Source organism: Lepisma saccharinum, chromosome 21, assembly GCF_977018435.1.
Source record: "Lepisma saccharinum chromosome 21, izLepSacc3.1, whole genome shotgun sequence".
Classification (NCBI taxonomy): domain Eukaryota; kingdom Metazoa; phylum Arthropoda; class Insecta; order Zygentoma; family Lepismatidae; genus Lepisma; species Lepisma saccharinum.
In genome coordinates this window covers 10,340,499-10,359,271 of record NC_139249.1, presented here as the reverse complement: position 1 = coordinate 10,359,271, position 18,773 = coordinate 10,340,499, and the positions used below count along the sequence as shown (strand labels likewise).

Genomic DNA, 18,773 nt, shown 5'->3' with positions numbered 1-18,773 from the left:
CACGGACATCGTCAGAGGCCTCCGAGGTACTACGGGCCTCACAGAACGTCACAGGAGTACTATCGGATTATAAACTATGGATATTAGAGTTTGGATAATAAATAAATAAATTATATAATATATAATCTATAAATAAAAAACCCGTTCTTTATTTATAGAATTTCAAAGAGAGCGATAGTTTGCCAAACTAGAAAAACATCCTATTTTGTTCTCACGACGATCAAAATAGAAGGCATAATCAAAAAAAAATTGGTAACTATAGATTGACACAGAATTGAATAAGCTGAATTTTGATGTAACTCGTTTTTATGTGGTTCTACTGGTTAACTTTTAATTGAGTCCAAACTTGAATATCCCTAATTTTTAATCCGATAGTAGTCCGGTATAATCAATTTACAACATTTAACACAACGCAGTACAAAAGCCTAATATTTAGTTTTCTGACTGAATCGTTCCTTCTTATTCATTCAGAACGTTGCAATCATTTCCAAGAACATTTCAAATTTTACATAACATCAGAAAGTATTAACATTATACTGATATACTTAAAATCCAATCTTTACCGTTCTTCATAATGTAACTGTATTTTTCAAATTATCAAGTGAAAGATGCAATATACAATCTAGATAAAATTTTACTCTGCATTTGAATCTTACTCTGAATTCGAAAGAACCCCAACCTTCTTCATATATTTATTTACTGTACAATAATTTACGGATCAAAGTTCCACATGCAAATTTTTTTTGGGAAGTTTTATGTGGAGGAAGAATGACGAAATAGTTTGTAAGATAGTAGTTTCAGACTTTGAAAACGAAATTCCAGTTTGTAATTTGCAGATATTTTAAATTTCTCTGGTTCAAATTTGGCTGCAAGTTATCGTTGTCATAGTTCTGAAAAGTATTGTTTCTATTAAGAACTTTACATACAAACGCGTGCAGAAGACGAGCCGAAGTGTACAAGTACTAATTTAACTAACTTAACCTACTCTAAATACTTGATGAGTGCTAGGAACATCAAACTTAAATGTCTTAACCTACTAAATTCAAGCCTATAGAAATAGATTTATGATCACACGGTAAATGAAACGCTTTGAGAATATCGATGAAAATATCTTAGTTCTTAGTTTAATTAAACAATAAAGGAGAAAAGTTACATGAACTCACAATGATTGACCGTGCAAATGTACGAATCATTATTCGTTAAAGGACTTTGTCCGCAGATTTTCCATTTCCATTTCCATGTGTGTCTGAGTTGTATAACCGGAACATATACTCCAAGGCGACACACATTTGTACATTAACGAAGTAACTTGCATTAGACTAATCTTAGATCTTTCTCTTTTTGACAGAAATGCACTACAAAAAAATAATGTAACATCCAATGGTTTATATTGAGTACAAGGGTACAAAATTATTTACAATGTATTTGTGAAATACCAAAATTGAACAAAGTTGCAAAAATTTCAATGATGGGTGTAATATTCACTCATGCAATATTTACCATCGTGCATACAACTCTATGTAACTCGAATTGAAGATGTACTAAGTGAATTTAATTTCCAATAGCGTGGAAGTTAGTACGCGATCTTCGAAATGCACATTTTCGGCAACGTTTTTCAAAATGTGAACATACAAATCACAATCAACATCGGTTTGTGTTAAATAAATGAATTTGTTAGTAATTATAAATCCGACTTACATAAAATGTACATAACAAATCAGTTAGGCTCATTACGTACTTCGCACTAGTTGAACACATTTTCAAGATATTGATGACTTTTCTTGTGGTAATGTCGGTTAGGTTACGTTTTAGATTTTGAACTTCTTTATTTAGTTAAAGCAGGTTGATAGAGGTTGTTTGTAATCTTTAATTTATTTGCTTCTGAATGCAGACGTGTGTTTCCCCTTTGTAAACGATCGAATATGTTTTCCAACTACGAAACATTGCTTGCAGTTTGTGTATATATCTTCGTCTATATATTTTTCTCCTTTCTAACAGCATAGTCTCTTTAGCTTGTTTAGGGCACGTCTTCCTCGATTTTTTGGTACTAAAGTAGGTAAATTTCTTAAATTGGGTGTAATTTTAGCGATGGCACTGCAGTTGGCTTCAGCACGTTCTTTGGTGGAAAATACAGAAATTCTGCTTTTAGATATCGCACATAGTCTTCTTCACAATAATTGGCACTGCACACTTGCATTTTTTACATTTCGTCTACAAGCATGAATCCACTGTTTACTTACGCAATTATCGACTGGAAATCTATGATATTTTATGTCAGTTCCTTTAGTTTTCTGGTTATAGTTTTCATAGCTTGCTACAGCACAATTAGACATGATTGCAGTCTACAAGTACAAAAATACAATAAAAATAAATCGAACGCTACAAAATCAATAACCTGCTTGTTCCGATTTTTGTGACGTGTTAGTAGCTAAATGTACCCCGCACCAAACTTACTGCACATGCAAAAAGCACCGTCAAACCCGATCCTCCCAGGTGACGTAATACATACGTACTTCACATAGCAACGAACACCCCCTGTGTTGTACTACATACAAATGCATAAATTTACTTGTAACTGATCAGGAGACAACTATGTTTAGTTTGCGATAACAATTAGTCCATGACTACTTTCATTAATATTTCTCTTACATCCTATGTGTTTTAAAGCAATGGATATTTATGTAAGCTGGTGCAGAAGTTGTCAACAGCTTGTTTTGAGTTTTCTCTTAATTCTTAAAGCTCTTATTGGCTCAAATAAAGTCCACGAACATGGTGATGGACAATTTGCACGGTAATACTCATGGATCCCACTGTACTCACTCACAACAATTTATAAACTTAATTACCCGCATCGGTATTAGTGATTCAAGACCTTTCACTTACTTTTCAGTTACGAAACTTGCATTTGCACGTTGTTTTGTTTAACATATGGCACTAATTCTGTAAAACAGTGACACAAAACATTAATTCTGTACATCTGAAATGCTGAAGCGTGGCCTCGGATTACACAAAAAACTTGCATTTCTATCTCAAAATCAGCACTTTCAATCCCCTTGAACTGAAAACCTGTAAAGAATTTTAGTAATTACGAACCATAAATAAACTGACATATCAACTATCAAGATATAAGCATTTCTGTGCCCGATTTCAAGTTTTTACTTTGTGCTCGTATTGATATGTGGATAATGCAACACTTTTATGTGAACTTTCAGGGGTTAGATTCACCCGATCCTACGATTCTTTATCAGTCACATCGTATGCATTTTGAGTAAACGACCCAATCTTAGACTTTCAGAAAGCTTTCGTTCATGTTGTTTTTTCAGTGCAGTTGAACATTCATTTACTGTTATCGTTTCGTATACAAGACCAAGAGTGTTCACTTCGTCGAGATAGGGTAAGTTGTGGTAACTGCCGACAGTGGCGCTGAGGTAGCTAGAGTATCGTCTGTGGTATCGTCTTTTTCAATTGTTGGTATTCTAGTCGATCCATTTCTTGCGTTCTACCGTGGCGTCTTTTGTCTGCTTGCATGTTAGGCTCTAATTTCTGCAGGTTATATTTTTCTTCGTTTCGTAGTGCGTTGCCAATATTTTTATTTGGCTACTTCTAGAAGCAACAACACCAGTGCGCTAAAATATTGTTATTTTTGTATTTTCTTGTTTTTTATAGTGATGGGCACCATCGACTAATTAGTCGTTAGTCGAAACAAAATATCGACTAATTAGTCGAAAAAATTAGTCGACTACTTTTTCGACTAATATTAGTCGAATTAGTCGTTCGACTAATATTAGTCGAATTAGTCGTTTGACTAATATTAGTCGAATTAGTCGTTCGACTAATATTAGTCGAAAAAGTAGTCGACTAATTTTTTCGACTAATTAGTCGTTCGACTAATATTAGTCGAATTAGTCGAATTAGTCGTTCGACTAATATTAGTCGAATTAGTCTTTCGACTAATATTAGTCGAATTAGTCTTTCGACTAATATTAGTCGAATCAGTCGTTAACGACAAATATTAGTCAAAGTGGAACTATATATTTTTCTTATTATTTTCAAATTCCTCCACTCTTGTGCTGAGCTGATCCAGGCTAAATTGGACTGTTTATAAACGAATGTTTATACACACACACACACACACACACACACACACACACACACACACACATATATACCCATACAGCACAACATGGTTTCAGATACGTTAGCAACACGTAAGTCGTGAAACATTGTAACATTGCGGCAATGTTGCAGAACATTACAGAAATGTTTCGGGTAAGTTTCAGTAATGTGGAAATGTCCGCGAACATAACACAACATTGAGAATGTTACAGAAACATGTAAATGTAACATTACCGACATTACAGACACATTTCCATTAGGTTGCATAATATTTCAGTTACATTACTGCAATGGTATTTTACATTGTGGTTATATTGCATGTATTCATGGTTGGCATATTTGAGGGGGGTTATTGGGGGTTAAGCCCCTTCAAAAATTATTACAATATTAGCTTGTAAATCATTTCCTGAAAATAGAATTCACAAGATTCTACTTAGAAAACTAGGTTTAGGCAAGATATCTAAATGTATTTATTTTACCTCTCATGAATTGACCACATATCTTAATTGTCGCAATTAATATGAGGGGAGAAAAACTGCATAAAAGTACTGGATATTAATTCATTAATATCAGATAACAGGTAGAGCTAATAAAAAAAAGATAAGGAAACTAGAGTGAAAATTAAATATTGACAACTAAATCACTAAATTCTAAAATAACATCAAATTTGTATAAAATAGTGTTTTACATGCTATAATAAAGCTCTCCCTGGTTTGTAACACCATGTCATGAAGAAGATTGGATTTGAGTGATGTTATCAGCATCATGCTCCAGTCGCTATCCATCCCCTTTACCAATTGATGAGAGGCTGGCAGGATGTAAAACATTTTGCAGAATCATGGTCATCTGAAAATTCAATTCTGTCTGCATTTCTCAGGGATAACACATATGTTCAACTTTCATGGTTTTTCAACCTACACAGAGTCAAACTATCAGTATTACACAGCAATATTCCAAATGTTACAAATTAAGTATGTGGTTTTAAAGTATATAACTTCCATATACTAAAAATTACCATGTGTAAATTCTGGTATAATCTGGTGTAACATATTGTTCTGTTTTGTAATATTCCTGTTAATTACAAAAGAATCAAGACGTGACTTCAGCCTTTCATCTCAAATAAATTAATTAAATAGCACACTTGCATGTTTGTAGTTTATCAAAACCTTGTACGTACCTACTTGAAATTCTTGACAAGTCTGCATTCTAATAATATTAATTGTGAAGTATTATGCATTATTCTGTAAACTTGAAATACCTCTGGAGATCATGCAAAGGGTCCTAAAGTAACCTGAATTGGAAGACAATGTCTCTTATACTTACATAACTGGAGAATGTAGACACACATTGACCATGAAAAGAGATTCAGTTAATGAACCAGTAAAAAAAAAATTAAAAAACTGGGAAAAACTACCAGTTCACAAGAGACAAATGCAAAATGGATAAAAGTTAAACTTCAGGAATTTTTGTGCAGTAACATTACAAAAATGAGAACACGCCAGACAATTGTTATGATGTTTGGCCGGTTTGAGCCTACACTGTAAGAAATATAAATGAGAGCCTTGTAATCAAGGGGTGTCTAGTTCGATACACAGTGGAGGTACATATCTGTGTATAGTGTGTTTAAAGCAACAATAACAACCAAACAAATATAAATAAACATACTTTGACACAGTTATGATGCCAGTGAGTGCTCAGGCACAATTCATGTCCAAGGGCTTCCCCGATGGCACAGTGGTAACGTCATTGCCTTGTAATCAAGGATCCCAAGTTTGATATCTGGTGGAAGCACATAGTGGTTCACATCCCACTTTAAACTGTAGGTCAAGTCCCGATTAGACTTACTGTGCATAAAGTGAACTTAAAACACCAAATCAACCAACCAATTCATGTCAGCATTGAAGTCTACAAATTACACATACATTACATGGTTTGTTAAAACACTAAAATCACACACTAAGAGCACGATAAAAACACTTCGGAGTTCTTCCAAGCTTTCGACTCCTTCACGGAGTCATCTTCAGGGCTGGTCTGTCCTCGAAGAACTCCGAAGTGTTTTTATCGTGCTGTTAGTGTGTGATTTTAGTGTTTTAACAAATATGTTGCCGGCACGTGATGTAAGAAGTTTTCTACAATCATATGGTTATGGTTATTATGAAAAAAACATTTTTTCATAAAATATACCCTTTATTTTTTTTTTTTTTTTTGTTTAAATACACTTTTATCTGTAGTTCAGAAGAATTCCATTGCAGGTTCTGCAATATACCCTCATGTTGGAGTGGAATAACATTCAGTTCCTTCCTGTAAAGGAAATACGTTTATGTGTAATATCAATTCGGAATTAACATTCTCGTCAGAACTTTCATTTAAAGAAAAATATTTTGCATCAGTAAAATAACAACCCAGATTTTTTAAACTTCTAGTTCCCATATACCAAATATTCTTAACTTCAATTTTATTTCTAAAATATATTGTGTGTGAATATATCTAATATATAATATCTGCGAAAGAATACCTATGATACACTAGGGCTTCTAAACAAAGATGACTTTCATCAACAATAAAAACCAACTTCATCACAGAAAGAATACTCCAGCTGCCTCCATGGTGGAGTGGAGTAGTTATCACAACATGCTATGATGCCAAGGGTCCCGGACCGAAACCTGGCATAGGGATTTGTGAGTGCCCATTCATCAATTTCAGCATCCCCATCTTTGCGATTAGTCAAAAGTGGCAGAAATACAAAGTAAAATAAGCCAATTCAATCAATTAACAATCAGGAATATTGCACAAATTTGCAAGACATTTAATTTGAAAATAAAAACGTTGCAACAATGTGAAAAGTGATCAATAAGTTATCGGGAAATTGTGATTTGACGAATGTTTGAAGATGAAATTTTGGCATTCTGGGCTATGCAACAACCTACTGCATAACATGCCAAGTTTTCTTGTGAGATGATAGAGTTGCAAAAAATCTAGCTTTTTGAATGAACTGTTTCTTTTTTCGATAAAAAGCAGGCTTTTTTTTTAAAAGAAAAAACAACAGAAATTTTGGCTTTTTACCAATTGCAGCTAAACTATTTCACTTGAAGTTATTGTTATGAGTTTACAGGTTTGTAGTCACATATTTTACAACTAGCTACAAAAATTTACATGATGCAGCAGCCAAGAGACATATATTGACCAATCTCAGTGGGCACATATTGCATAATGGTTCAGCTACAATTTAAATCCTAGCTTACCGAGGAAGAGGGGGAGGGGGGGTTGCAGTCCAACCACATCTTATTTTTTAGATTTTTCAACTGTTTGAAAATAAATTACATGGTTCCCTGGAATGTTCCCAATATTTCTGTATTACTTCTGCTCATAAAAAAAATATATGTAATGTAATTAGGAGGCAAAATGCACTTGGGGAACATATCATGCATCATCTTTGAATGCGAGATACTCATGCCAGTGACAGTGTACAATTAGTTGGTAATGATGGTAATTATTGTAATAATTATATTTAATAAACAACTGCACTTCTACAAACAAAAAATCATTAATAAAAATGTCATCGGTTTTGCGAGTTTTAGGGAATGATAAAATATATGTTGCTCACTCATGTAATAATTGGTTATTATTTTTCATTCATGATAGTAATTTCTGTAATTATTATAATTAATAAATAACTAGCCATATATAATCAGCAAAGGAAGCAGTGATTCAATAATAAAATGGTTTCAATGTGACACCCCCACTACCATGCGTTGCTTCGGTCTGAATGTTCTTTCTCTATACTTAACAAGATTATTAGCTACTTCATCCGAGATTAAGATTTAGTTTAGCCTGCAAATCAGAGAGCACAATTTGCAAGTACTGTTGTTGGAAAAAGGCCAGCTTTTTATATAAGGTACCTTTCATAATAATAAATGGAACTCTGGAGTGGAATAAAAAGTAAATGCTCTTGCCTTGTAATAAGAAGGGGTCTGAGGTTCAATCCTCATTGGAGGCAGAGTGCTTTGGATCTAATTCCAAACTGTAGGTCCAGTCCTGATGTCTTAAATATTTTTTTGCAATTTGCAGTCAGTCTTATTTGCTTCTGCTTCAGTTTTAATGCCAGTTCATTTCAACAAAAGGTCCATTGCACCCAGGTGTTGACAACTAATTTAAATCTAATTTCATATTTGACAGCAAACCTATACATAATTGAACTATGTATTACTCTTTATGATTATGCCATAGTTTATATATTAATATTGAATATTCATTGAGAGTGCATGTTAATTTACACAAACTTTAAAGATCAGAAATGTATTTATGAATGAAATTCTTGGGATCAGGGCACCGACTTATAAGAAATAAATTTAGTGGGCTGTGATCTCAAAGGTGAGAACCACTGCAACAAGTAGCAAAATTACATCACTAGTTGCTCCGTGACCAGGTTTAGCCGCCATTTAACCAAATTATACATTATGTACTGGAAAGCCAGAATACAATTGTATTTTACTGAACACAAACTTTAATGTAAAGAGATTTCATACTAGATTCTCAAAAGATAGAGTATATTATTTTTTTGCTTCATGTAAATGATCCTATAACAAATTCAAGCATTGAAAATCATATCATACTATTAGGTTATATTAAAAACACACACAAAACTACTCTAGTTATGTGAATATTTTTATACTACATAGATATATTTAATAAGCCTACCGAAATATGAAGATGACACTCTGAAAGAGCAGCCCATTCAAAAAAGCCAGCTTTTTTGAAAACACTGTTTATATCTAGCTACGAATTTCATATTGTAAATTGTATTTTATATTTAGAAATGAGTGCCTATTTTACAGTAGGGAGATATACGAAAACCATGCAACAGGAAAAGTACTGCCAACTCCTTTTTTTTCATTGATTTGAGACACTTTTGTAAAAAAGCTCAACCAAAAACAGCTATGGAGAAAAAAACTTGTTCCCCCCCCCCCAAAAAAAAGCCAGTTTTCCGACCACTTCCAACTCTATGAGATTATAAAACAAACATGGAATGACAGTAATTCTATACATTTATATCAAAACTTTTACAGCAATTCCTTCAATCAAACATCTCAAACTCACTGTGCCACATCTAAGGGAACGGATAGATGTGCCAAAATGAGACTTCTTTTTCTAATGTCTGTGCTTTAAGAATACAATAGGCACAATTTTGGAAAGGGAGAAAAGAAATTAATTATGAGCTCTGTATGTTTGTACAATTTCTCAAAGAACCAAAACCATTGCTGGAAAAAATTCTGCATCTCACATAAAAAATGATAACACAAACACTTTATTGCCTCCCTGATGGCATAGTGGTAACGTAGTTGCCTTGTAATTAAGGGGTCCCAGGTTCAATTTCCGGTGGAGGCACCTAGCAGTTCGGTTCCTACTTTAAACTGTAGGTCTAGACCCAATTAGCTTATCTGTGCGTAAAGTGAACCTAAACAAAAAAAAAAAAAAAAAAAAAAAAAAAACACTTCAAAACGCAATGAACATTTTCTTATGCTGTGCGAAAGTCACCCAAAAGGACAAACAGGAATAAGCATAGGTGAATATATGTCTGCTATGTAATTTAACCAACTTTTCAAGGCTGATTTGGAAAAGAAATTTGCATTTCACTGTCTCTGGATTCTGAGTTTGAAGTGGAAAATGTTAGCTGAGGGATGTTTGATAGAGCCTTGGGGTTAGTTGGGGGGATGCTCATGTAGTTTAACATGGTGACAGTGAGACAACTAGGGCGAAGGGGTGCTTGCGAAAAAAAAATTTAAATTTTTTTTATGGATTTTTATGCTTGCCATATGGAGGGAAAAAGTTTCACCAAGTTTTCTTGCTATATATGCCTTTAGCAAGCTGTCTGGTGGGAGGAACAATGGCTGATGGGAGCAATGGCAGATATCTATATCTTGATGATGCCAATGTTCTCACTGTAAATCAAGGAGAATGTGATGGTAGATTACACTTTAAAACTAGCACAACCACAAGCCCGGCAAATATCTAATTTGTGCTTAGGTTTCTGTAACTGCACTGTAAATATGTTAATCTGAATCAGTGTATTGCTTTTCATGACTTTTGCGAGTAAAAAAATGCAAATTATCCCAGTTTCCATTACATCATTATAACTTACTTGTTTTGTTTGTTGTTTCCGAGTTTGACCCGCACACGCCACTTCTGCCATATTAGACACCTCTTGCTCTAGCATTTGGTCAGTGTTGGTGAACAGTTCCTAAAAGAAGAAATTTTATGAATTAAATCAGTAGTAATTTATTTCTATTTAAATTGGATTCCTAATGTGGATGAGTAGTCAAATAAATTACTTATGAATTAACATGTGATGCTCGGTAGTGCATAGAAGACAAATTGCAGAAACAATAATCCAACCTTGGACATTGGGTATATTCTACCCCAGCCCGAACACAACCATTACATGCAACAGTCAACAATGAACTGACAGGATTATTTTGCTGGGTGACTGATAGTGGAATTAATGTAGAGTATAAAAATGGTAGTGGTGGAACCTACCCCACATGCAAGGTTGGAGTTAATGTTTCATTTCCCCATAACATTGCAATTGAACATTCATCCTCCCCCCCCCCCACCAACCGTGGGACCATTATTACCATTACAGCAAATTACTTTTCCCCCACAATTTAATCATGGAAAATTATTTTGTGTTATCGACGGCTAATTTTATTATTGCCACCAAAGGAGCTGAAGTAACAAGAATCGAGATTCAAAAATAATTTACAATTTTACTTCGTGCATGTTGTAGATTCCATCTATATTTTAAAACAAAGTCTGATTGCATAAGTTTGCAAGAATGTGACAATTATTTTTTTGCAAGCAATGTAATCAAAAATAGAGTTGGGAAAAACAGCTTGGAGACATGTGCGAACATGTAACAAAAAATATTTTTGGGCCTTTTATACAGTATGTATAAACCTGAAGTGCCTAACCTACTGACGTATGCATCTAGTATCAGAAATAACCTAAACTTGACTTACCTATACTATTCACATATTTATTTCTGCTATAGATAGGATGCACACATGAGTAGGTTAGGCAGCTCAGGTTTATGCATACAAAAGGGCAAAAAAGGTTTTTGTTACATGTCATACAAACTAAAGGTTAAAAGATTAAAAATCAGTAACTTACGTGTGTGAGCATAAGATTTATCGAACTACGTTTCGAAGGTTATACTACCTCCTTCTTCAGGTTGAAACGATGTTTTCAGACACCTGACATGGTGCCTCGTCGAGAAAGTGATGGTTGAGGATTTAGGTTAAAATGGTATAGGAAAGACACTTTCTAAAAAATAATGTTAAATACACATACTAAAACCGCGCAATACTCCATAAAAACAAGGCTCGCCTACCCTGAGCACCGATCGGCAGTTGGCCTTCATCAGCCTTGAACGTTCTTTTGTTTTTATGGAGTATTGTGCGGTTTTAGTATGTGTATTTAACATTATTTTTTAGAAAGTGTCTTTCCTATACCATTTTAACCTAAATCCTCAACCATCACTTTCTCGACGAGGCACCATGTCAGGTGTCTGAAAACATCGTTTCAACCTGAAGAAGGAGGTAGTATAACCTTCGAAACGTAGTTCGATAAATCTTATGCTCACACACGTAAGTTACTGATTTTTAATCTTTTAACCTTTAGTTTGTATTTAATTGTGAGCAATCAGCACATTACCAGTATGTTACATGTCAGCAATCAGCACATTACCAGTATGTTACATGTCAGCACATATCTCGAAGCAGGCATAGCTGTTGCTATCTACTCATCTAGCCAGTGTGTAAAATTCAAAAAACTGCATGACAATGGTGCTGTCCTCAATTTACACATTGTAACAATATCGCAGAATGAATTAGTTGAAACGTGAATATTTTTAGATAGAGGCTGGGAACGTAACAACTTATATGGTACAAGGTATTCTACACCTCTTCACTATACACAGGAAAGATAGAAAATTTTCTTTTTCAAAGAATAGGGTAAGTTTTGTGCAAAATTTAGGGGAGGGGGGTTATACTGTAAAAGCAAAGGTGTATATTTAGGCCACAGCTTCATCACCAGGTGATGAGAATAGCATATGGAATTGCTATCACAACAGCCCTAAACCTGGCCTGCCTAACCTAACAAATGCATTTAGGAATGTAATACCCCTTCATACCTACATCGCGGGCATTGTATTGGTAAGACTGCAGAATATGGGCTGCTTAGGAGGAACGCGGTTAATAATTTTTTTGGTAACGTTTTGTAGTTAGTAATCGGGAAAAGTAAGTTTTAAGGTGCGGAAAAAAAAATTTCTTAAAAAAACAACAGAAAAACGTGTCCAGGTTGGGCGGTATTGAAATCGTAGCAACGAAGGAAAAGGCATATTCCTGCACAAATCTAGTGAAAGCAAAAAATTCCTATGTTGTTAGGTAGCTAGGTTTAGTTCACTTAGCCTAAATAATAGTCACTGTATTTATGCTAATGAAACCTAACATAACCTTGTAGGCATTCCTCAAAGAAATAATGAAAGGAACTGTGCGTAAACAATATGGACACGATCGAATGGAGAAATGCATTGCTTTTAGTAGCACGAAAAACATTTTTCATTGTATTTATGCTATTGGAACCCAACCTAACAGGCCTAACCTAACCTTGTCTGAAATAATGAAAGAAACTTTGCGTCTGTGGGTGGAATCCGGAGCAACAAATCAACTTGAATGCTGCGAAACGAAGGGTCTCACTTATCGCACAACACTTGAGCGCGTAAACAATATGGACGCGAACAAATGGAGAAATGCATTGCTTTTAGTAGCAGGAAAAACATTTTTTACGCACAATAATATAATAGTAATCGTAAAAGGAACACCGGAAAATGGAAGTAGAAGGTACGTACTTTCAGGGGATATAAATTTTGTTAGTCTATTTAGAGGAAAAAAGCAGGCCATGTTCTGCAGCGAGACCATTGTATTACGGAAGAATTTTAATGCTAACAGCCCCATATTTGAGCTTCCTAACCTAACAATGAAAGCATTTAGGTGTGTAATAATTATTCATACCAACGTCAAGTGACATTAGCAGCAGCAGTCCACAACGGAACACTTTGCAGTATTCTTCCACGTTATTTTATTTGTGCGCGCTGGAAATGTTCACTGCAATAGTGGTACCCTTGTCCCTCTGTACCCCAAAAGAAAGTGAAATATCTTGCATTGTTTATGAAGATTTTGTTGTTTATGAACGTTTTCAGTTGATTTTAGCTCTCGGAAATGTGTTATTGTGAAGTAAAGTACGTTTGTTTCCTTAGCATGTTACTTTACTGTGAAGCAGAGCAGTCCGAAGGCTTCACGCAAGTGAATATAGCACCCAAAACGACTTTCCACAAAAGCAGCTATAATTTTACGTAGTTAGGTTACGATTGTTAGGTTTGGTACTGATAGTCATTTTCGGCGTATTCTTTTGCTATTTTACTGTACATACAAACAACTTTTACCAACAAAAAGTGGCGAAAATACTTAGAAATTTAAGATTTTATCTTACGTGTGCCATTCTATGGTATCAAATATGTCCGTTATTTGTGCTTTCCTAAAGCTGGAACCACTTTTACATTACATAAAACATTGAAATCTGTCGATTAAAAAAATTTCGACGTAATTCTCGAGGGGTACAGTGGGTAAACGGTTCCGCGATAGTCAGCCACGCTCGGCAGAACGATAACAAACTCTATCTACATGCTTGATTACGTTACACGTAGAAATAGGAAATAAATTACACGGTACGTGAGTAATTCTGTTGTGTGTATATATATATATATATTTTTTTTAATATGTATGTTCACACACACCACTATAATTTCACAATAAAAGTAACATACTTTTCTCACTAAAACTGACTTTGTTTCCAATCATGGAGGAAGCAGAATTAATAGTAGACTATATTTAATTTATTTAATGTTGGGAGTGCTGTATTTTCGTCGTAAAAAACACTACTGTTAAAAAGTAAATATTAATACACTTACCTCTGTCTTTACAAAGACGATTGTCCCATGAAAAGAAGCTGAAACCACGCTACTCATCTGTGTTTGGCTTCGTCGGTGCGGAGCATCGTTCAACTTCTTTGGCGCAGTGGATGATGGGAAGCAACGAGGCAGCTATCGCAAGTAACTTCGCCGAAAGATCCCTGTGTAAGATGTAACGAGCTCCAAAAATGAAAGCACCACGCAACGTTAAAGCAACCACGACAGGGAAACACTGAAGTATGTTATGTAAATGAGACTTCGTAACCTTTCAGAAACATGATTCTGACTTCGTGTGCTGTATGGGTATATATATATGTATATGTATATATGTGTGTGTGTGTGTGTGTGTGTGTGTGTGTGTAGGCGCACAAAGAATAGACCCGGGATCTCTTCATTACAAGGTCACGCATGAGAACATTGAGAACAGTCTCTGTGGCCCGAAACGTTGAGTTGTGTACTCACGATGTCAGTCACCATCAAGGTTCCGGCTTCAAATAAAGACGTAAAGAAGACATAGGCAGGCCCATAGACGGGAATTATCATGTGTCTTGGGTGGGGGGGGGGGGACAAATCCTAATTGGAACAAAGAAAAGATTCGAAATGTTGTTTGTTGGAGTGTCAGATGTGACCGATAACTTTACTATAGTAGTATTACAGTTAGACATACAATTATAGAGATGCTACATTAAAATCTAAAGTAACGGAACAAATCAATCTCACTGATAGATACCTCGCATACGTCGTACAGCTTCATGTTTGATGTTTACATATGAATGGCTTATTGCAGAAAGGGACCTGAGTCACATTTTTGAGGTATCGGAGTTAATTTTTTCATCTCCACTGTGTCTAGCAGCATACTGCAGGGGGGTGCATTGAGGGTTGCAAAATTAACTATTCATTATGTTGAATATTTGAGCCAACAACGGCACATTTCTTTCTTACACTATTAATATTATACGATTTTTCATTCTTTTTCTCAGAATTGTGCAAAAGTGACTCAGGTCCCTTTCTGCAATAAGCCATTCATATATTCTTAGAAGTATTCTAATAGTATTCTAATAGTACTGTATTCCTTAACAGTGTTTTCAAATTTCCTTTAATCAACAGTGGAGGCGAGTTCTTGCTCCCATACTATCCAACACATATTGGTCGAAATTTTTAAAGGGGTGTGACCATTATGTGAAGCTTTTAGAAATATAGTTCTGATCAGTTAAAAATTATTTATTACGATGTAAACTGCCTTTGGTGCAATATTAGGATGAATGAAATACTAGCGAATAAGTTGAAATTGAATAGTCTAAAACGACAAACATAATTTATTTGTGACAGTAAGCCTTTTTTCGGTATGAAACAAAAAAGTAAGACATTAGTTGTTATTGATTTGTGCATTATAGTCGAAATATTACACCTGAGAAAATTTACCAGAGTATTGCGAAACTGTGTCGAAAGATCATGCGCCGCTATAATTGGTTTCGTTCTCTAACGCACCAATGCGACGATTACGAGATGAGAGATTATAAACCATTTTTTTGACTGAAAAAGCAGGGTGCGACGGTTAGTTAGAAGAAACTCGGGACAGGGATTAAAAAGATTTGACTGTCCCAAAAAATGTGGATGTCTGGTAGACTTGCATCAATTGTTATAAAACTACCTGGGTACAATTACCAAATATGGCAGACTGGAGCCTGCCTCTCTCTGCGAACAACCCATTCATTTATGCAAGGACGAAATAGAATTCATTATATTCGTAAATTTTTATAGCTTCACATTAAAACGTATCATAGTTCTAGGAAAAAATGGCCCCATTGCTGACGTGGCTGGACATGAAGTTCTTTATCAGTCGAACCTCTAATTCACTCCTTTCCTAACTAATAAAAGTTGAACTTTTATTATTATTTGAGATTCTTTAATTCTACGTTTATACTCATGTAGGCTCAATGGGGCAGTATAAAATATGTAGGCCCCAGCATATAAATCCAGCGATCTATTGATTACAAAATGATAGTGTAAGACAACGCATTGTCATGGCAGACTCGGTGGACGAACGTGTTGAGTTCTGGATTAACGAAGTTACCACCGAAAGTTCCTGGTTCAAATAAAATCCATATCTTTTCATGACACTTTGCGATAGTATCTTCATCAAAATTCATCTGATCATGACTCATCCTCATCGTCGCGATTAGCCAAAAGTGGCAGAAATGCAATGCTAATTATGAAAACTGCAAATACAGGCAAAATTCGACACAATCCTTTAGAGTAATGAATATTCATTGATAGGAAAACAAGGGTTATAGGGAACGGATTGATATGTACCAAAAAATGTTCGTTATAAAGGTAAAGTGCTCCCCTGTGCTTAGCAACACGCCATAAAGGCGTATAGGGGGTGTGGGGCTAACGCCCCACACTTTCTTGATCCGGTCGTGAGTGGGGGTGATGTGATCAGCATCACGCCCTTGATCGCCTTTACCCCCCAGGCCCCAGGTACCCATGTCATTCGACGCTGGGTGGGTTTTTTAAGTTTAAGAATATTTCCATTCCAGTAAAATGCATTTATCATAAACCCTCTAATCCATCTGAAGGTAAGAAATGGATAGTTTTGCTTTTAAAATGTTGCGGTGTCTTTCTTGCACCAACAATGTGCACTGGCCTGTGAATACCAAGAAACTCTCGGAACTATGAATGTGTATCCCTTCAGAGAAAACAAAAATAGCGACATGAATGACGGTAGGCATCGCCCCCTGGAGGTAGGGGGGGATAGAGCTACAGCAGGGTCAGCTTTCCCTTTGCATACCAGCTCTGTTCCGGCATCAAGGGATAAAAGATTCCAGTCACTGACCTTTCCAAGAAATACCTACCTGCTTTGCTTCCCTTCTTGACAATAAGCCCTCTGCTCAAGTAGTCGATTGTTCGTCTGGAAATGAGACATGTTCGGTCATTTCGACTAATATTAGTCGGAATGTTCCCGACTGAAATCAGTCGAAATGTTTCCGACTAATATTAGTCGAAATGTTTCCGACTAATATTAGTCGGAATGTTTCCGACTAATATTAGTCGGAATGTTTCCGACTAATATTAGTCGAACGACTAATCCGACTAATATTAGTCGAACGACTAATTCGACTAATATTAGTCGAACGACTAATTCGACTAATATTAGTCGAACGACTAATTCGACTAATATTAGTCGACTAATTTTTTCAGTCGACTAATTTTCATTAGTCGATAATTTTTTCGATGGTTTTAATAATCGACTAATCGACTAATATTAGTCGACTAATGCCCATCACTAGTTTTTTATCTTTCTGCCTGTGTAGGCTGATCGCAACAATTACGGACAAGAAAATAAAGATATCGTCTCCTTGTAATAAAAAGTCACAAGTACATGCAATCTCGGTTAGCTTATTTGTGAACTTAAGACTAAAAAAAAACAACCTCATTCTTCTTCATCTTTGAAGTGGTGACTCGTCATAAACGTCATTATTTTGTTAAAAAGTTAATTTTTAATCATAATTTATTATCTTCAATCAGGACGTCCCAGTCCTTTCGGCACGAAGCTTATATCAAACATTTCTGCCTAAGCCTGCTTTTTTAATTCGTTATGACACAGCGGGGAATATAGTATTCGCGAGCGATGAGATGTAAGGTACGGGGAAGGGGGGGGAGGAATAGTAAGTGAATTACCGAACTAACGAGAAAGCTAATCTCCTAAATCAAATGGTTCCTCCGGCATTCCTCCCTATCGCCTCTCCCCAGTTCCCTCCATCATCCCCCCTCCCTCCCCCTCTCGCAAACCGAGCCGCTCTAACCTTCCCGATGAAAGGTCAACCTGATGAAACGAGACAAATTAAGATAGATGACAGTACGGTCGAGAGAGTCTACTCTTGTAGTGTTATTAGTTACTCGCATCGGATGTAACGTATACTTCTCCGCAGAAAAAAAGGAAAAATCGAATTTGCGACGGCAGTTTCGAGGTTGAGTATATGGTTGTTTCGAGAACTGAACTATTGTTTTGTTCGTGCGTCAAACCTCAACTAAAATATTCATTTATTTATATTTATACTTATGCCATAAAAACTTCTACGGAGCATTTTTTACTTTCTTTATGTTAAATCAAATTTTAATACAGCAGTAAGTATGTACATACGAGGATTTACAAATTGCAATACAAATTGGATAATGAGGTAATACCTAATAAGTAGACAAAGTATGCATGTAACAATAATTGATAAAATAGGTACATAAATATGTATTACCAAAAGAATATGTAACTAAATACGTGTCAAAGAATATGTAATATTAATAATAATCGAGTGTCAAATCAATTTCAAGAATTCTGCTACATATTTATTTTATTTGAACACATTCAACATAAATTTGTATAAAATTTATAAACTTCTAAAAGCACAGTAACGTGTACATATTTAAGAAACCAATTTTGTCAACTATTAATTAGTACTTTTCACATAGCAAATTATTGTAGAATATGTAAATATGTAAGAGAGCTCTTTGTAACTTTCGAAACAAATTGTGAAAAATAAAAACGTCTACAGAAAGAACAATCGAATGAAAATACATTGTATTTTTTGTACAAGGGAACAAACATATTGTGTAACTCACTACGTACAGGAAAGCA

At 35.2% G+C, this 18,773-nt stretch overlaps 1 long non-coding RNA gene across 1 annotated transcript; it reads right to left on the bottom strand.

Moving 5' to 3' along the window:
* Window positions 1-6,332: 6,332 nt before the first annotated feature.
* Window positions 6,333-14,438, bottom strand: LOC146004355 (uncharacterized). The gene is made up of 3 exons (XR_014443919.1): window positions 14,141-14,438; window positions 10,256-10,354; window positions 6,333-6,417 (listed from the first exon to the last, which is right to left on the bottom strand). It is a non-coding gene; the product is annotated as an uncharacterized LOC146004355 (long non-coding RNA).
* Between the last annotated feature and the right edge of the window lie 4,335 nt (window positions 14,439-18,773).